Below are 5,075 nucleotides of genomic sequence, written 5' to 3'. Positions count from 1 at the left end.
TCAAGAATGCACATAATTATTTCGGCCACCATCCATGACGGCGTAGTTTAGCACCACTGTATGCTCCTCCATTTTTCTTTCAAAATCGTACATGTGTGCGGCTTTTTGTGAGTATTTTCAGCGGAGCCAATGCAATTTTAAGTGAGTGACTTTGATGGGGAAAAGAGCTTTAGGTAGGGTTTGTTTTATATAGTCCGTAAGATACGCCGAGCAAAGATGGGCTAGAGTGTCCGTCTTGTATAGCATCGGTAAGCCAGAGTAGCTATTGAATTTGCTTTTATTAATGTTTGGTACTTACGCTTTCTCGGCTAGAAGAGAACCCGATTTCTGTATTGTATATTGCATAAGTAATTTATTAACACCTGCTTCCGGGTTCGACGCACTTGTAACACGAGCTTAACAACAAAACAAACAAATCTTTCTTGCGCTTCTGTGTATGGGCTCTAGAAAACTCAAAATGAAAATCGCTGCCTGTGTGCTTCAATGTGTAAATAGTTGCTTTTTATGATAGTTTAGCTCACGCGTAGTAGGATGAGGAAAGCTAACGAGGACGCTTCATAGAATATTATCCAATAAGCAGGAAAATCAAAATTGCTAGTAGAAAGGAGAGGAATGAGGAGTAAAATTGTGTTGGAAAAAACAGGTTGTAATTGTTACTTTTAAAAGCAAGCAATGTGCGGCGAGAAAAGGGTGTTTCGAGGATGATGATTGTGAATGGTAATATTGTGTGTGAGCCTCGTTCGTTTTGTAATTTATACCTAAATACAAACTGTCTTGTGCAAACGTAAAACACAAAACCAACGGTGGTGAAGCGAACAAGTTTTGCGCGCAACATGCGAAATTAACTGATAATAAAAGAAAACAATCAAAACAAATTGAAACTGTTGCCTTACTAATTGATGTAGTTTGTATGATTGAAAGAAATGTAATCAATAAAAACTAATGCCCCTCACATCGATACGAGAAGGACGTTGACGTTGACGAGTAGTTGTACAATCCGGCGCTTTGTATGTTGACCAGCATCTTCGACCAAATTAGGTTGAGGTTTGAACGTACATAATTGTGTAGGATTGTTAGTTCAATGTTCACAATTCCCTGCACAAAAGTTCTATTCAATTGGCAAAATATCTAAAAACTTCTTCCTCTTTGACACAACAACCGTGGTCGGTAAAGGGCAGCCCGTGGCTATCAGTGAGTCATTGATTACTTGCATCAGTATAATCAGTCCTACATAAAATAGGCACGGCCCATACGGAATTTCAACCCATGACGGGTGTGTTGTTAAGTCGTAAGTTTATACGACTGTACCACGAAACTGTCCACGGAATTATACCTCAAATAATAATATTGCAAGCTATAAATAGAGGTTTGTCATCACATAATGGAACTCGTCATCATCAATAAGCAAATGATGTAAGCTGAGTTGCAAATAGCCAAATATAGCTGATTTTACGGGCTTATAAAATATAATTGGAACTTAAAATGAAGAATTAATTTTTCTTTAATGTACCGACATTGATGCAATACAAGAGCTACTCAAATTGGTAGATCGGTCGTACTGAGTAAGTATCCAGAGCTAGCTTCTACAATTTTCCTATTTGGCTGACTGATGTTATTATATGATTACAAATTTCCACATAATACTTTCAAAATGCAATAGGAATCAATCGACTACAACAAATATTTGTTTGCTTTTTAATCTGTTCTAAATTTTAATGTTCTAAATTAGAAGTTTTCAACCAATTGGGAATTCCTCTCAAGCGGGCAATTTTGACTTTGGGGAAGGGGGAGGGGGAATTTTTCATCAAAATTTCGTTAAATACCATGAGATGCCACGCTTTCCCCCGCTTATGAACTTGTGAGTGGCGAATGAAATCCTACATGCACCCTATATGGGGGGTAAAGCTGCATGAAGGTTGAATACCATTGGTCCAAATGCATAAATATCAGTATGGATCGCCACTGAGATTAGCAATGACGAAGGAAACAGAGTTATTAGGGAAAGGATCTTGATACTTACACAGGCTGGTTTCTGTCTATTTTCAATTAGGCTCACAAAACTAATAGGAATTTGTACTGGGCGTTAACATCAGTTCCAACAATCAAACGTATAAAAATCTGTAAAAAAAAGCATAAGTCTCGATTAGTCGAAGAGCTGCTTAACATCGTCCGGATGGATTACTCACTGACAGTTGTAGCTCATTGTTGACGCCTAAATTGCGTCATCCGTGTCAGAGCGGAAGGAAATTACTCATCGTCACCCTGTTCAATTTCCATCCTCCATCCCCCATTCCCGAGCCACAAATCGATCAACCGTCTCCAGCTGTTCCCCTCTCATACTTATATTCCATTTTTGGCCAAGCGTGTCGCATTATATGCAACAGTTGGTACAGGGTAGGCCCTGTGAAGCACAGTTGCTTTTTGCCGGCAGTTCCTTTTCCAGCGATGAACAATGGCTAAGGGACACTCCCTGGTGGATTAACACCCGCGGTTTATCATGCGCGGTTGGGTGCTTTGCTCATATGCTCGGTTTCGATGTCACCAGCTCGCCGTCTGTCATCCCGCGACAATTTTCCCGCTCTCTCGGCGCGTGTTTCGCACCATAGCAAGGTACGGGGTGGCTAATTTAAATTAATCGTAACCAATGCATGCCACTTCAATGTCACGGTCGATCCGTCGATCCGCACTATTTGGTTCGCAGCCTCCGTTGCGGAATTCCATGCCAAATCTGTCGAAATGAGCCCTCCAAGCGCGGTCGGACGTAGACCAGCGGAATGCATTAATCCGCTGCGGTAGTTGGATGCACCTTTTCGGAATCTTCTCACCCTTTGCGCTCGTTCGATCGATACCTTCAATCTCGACAATCGATTGCGCACCCCATGAATATGCACCAACGTACACCGTACACACAGTTAGTAGTTTGCGGGTTGTAAACTTTTGTGCACTTGTCGGAAAGCATACTCGGGTGCACCGAGGTTCGTTTCACACCACCACAGCTCCAGCAACGCCATTCCTCCTCTTCAGGCCCTTTCACGGGCGCAATGACGATGGTATGAAATTGATTTAAATTGAATGGGCATACGACACTTTTCATGCGCCCTGTGGAGGCTGTAAAAGGATCGAGATGCCGCGACACCATGCACGGGATAATTTACTACATTTTGATTCGCTTTTTACTACTGGGCTGGCCCTGAATTTTCCCTCTCAAGGTAGACCCCAAGGTATGCTGCAGCTGTGTAACCGTTGAGGTAGGTCGGTAAACTAGGGGAAAATGCGACACTCAGAGAGAGAGAGCAAAAAAAAAACAAGAAAACACTAACCAGAACAAGTGAGAGGTGGAGCAAAAAATAAACATTCGCAAAAAAGCGTTTACGGGCCGTGTCAACGTGCAAGCCCGGAACAAAGCGGTTAATCCGAATTAAGTAAGCATCAGAATGTTAACAAGCGATCGCTGATGTCGCGAGCGTTCAGTTTTAGTTCGTAGTCTTGTTTGCTAGCAGGCGACGGAGGGTGTTGCAAGTTTGCGAGTGTGAATAAATTTCAAGCTCATCTCGTATGGGTATCGAAATCAAAGTGCACCATGACCGTCAATAGGTCCCGCTCACCGCTGTCTACTACTTCCTCGATTTGCAAAGTTCTTATCTAACTCGCATAGATCGCAATAATTTCTCCCCTTTTTTCACCTCCACCAATTCCCTCCTTTCCAGTTGGTTCGGAATGAGGTATCAATTAGTGAAACATTTTATTTTAATTTTGTACCATCCGCATCGCTTAATCGAGCTGTGCGATCGCCGGTCAAGAGTAGAATTATTTCTCGACTTGCTGCCTGCAAACGACTGTAACCCCTGCATAGCATTAGTAAAGAGGAAGGTTGGGGATGGGTGGATGAGTTGGTGAGTGCTGGATAATCTTTTCCAGATCGTTTCTCATACGTTCCAGCCGGGCAGAAATTCCTTTGCAATGAAAGATTCTACATTCCGATACCTCGATCGATATCTAGTGGAGCGTTTTCGTATTTGAAATTTTAGCTCGAATCGTCGTGCTTGTGGCACGACTTTTTCCCCCTCGCTTGCGCATGGCAGCGAATGCTTCGGCAGCGGGATGGGTGAAATATCGAAAGACTGAATTCGTCGAAGAACCAAGGGCGAAGTAAGTAAGGGAAGGGAAGGTTATGATAATGGGAGGAAATAGTTTCAACATTTTCCACGAAGCAGAGCAAACATTTCGGAAATGTTTCATCACTGGTTTGCGGGAGTTGAGTTACATTTCGATGAAAATTGGAATGGGAGTTTCAATGTGCATTGATGACTTCTAAAACAATCTAGCGTTGGGGTTGTTCCTGAAACATACAATTCTAGAATTCGAAAAAGTTTTAACGATGAATGAATGAATTTGATGTTTAAATTATGAAATTTATATGTATTACGACAGAGATGTATTATTCTCGTAAATATTGAATAGTTCGCAAATCTCATTGATTGCTTAATCTTATAATCTTATAAGATACTTCATCTCAGATTCTTCAAAAGCTTTCCAAAGCTCCCAACGTAGCCGGAGCCGCTTAAATTTTTTGAAAATTGTAGATTTACGTCATTATGTGATATTTAAAAAGATAATATTTGAATGTTTTAACGACTTTATACAAAACTAGTGAAATTTATGTTGGTGGACATACCAATAAACGCACTAAAGATCATGTACAAGAACCAAACAACAATTCACAATTATTTATATTTTCCCCTTGAAAAACTGTTTTATTGTGTCCCAAACATTTCAATAGTTATAATGCAATTCAAAAAATTGTCAGGTATTATCTATTTATTTATTTATTTATTTTTATTTTATTAATTGCTCGGCCCCGTTGGGTTACAGCAATAGTGCTTACTGACTATAGTATACAATAATTCACGAAGGAGTTGGAAGGAGTTTATGGTACGGAAAAGGAGCGAAGACGGGATCGGTAGACAGGATAGGATATGTTGTCGAAATTATAGTATCTATTTTTGATGATGATAGATCATTATAATCATAACTCTATAGACGTTCTATAACTTGATAAATTCTTCTTTGGCTCA

Source organism: Anopheles coluzzii, chromosome 3 (assembly GCF_943734685.1).
Source record: "Anopheles coluzzii chromosome 3, AcolN3, whole genome shotgun sequence".
Lineage (NCBI taxonomy): Eukaryota > Metazoa > Arthropoda > Insecta > Diptera > Culicidae > Anopheles > Anopheles coluzzii.
The sequence above is the reverse complement of the archived record's forward strand: the minus strand, read 5'-3'. Positions refer to the sequence as shown.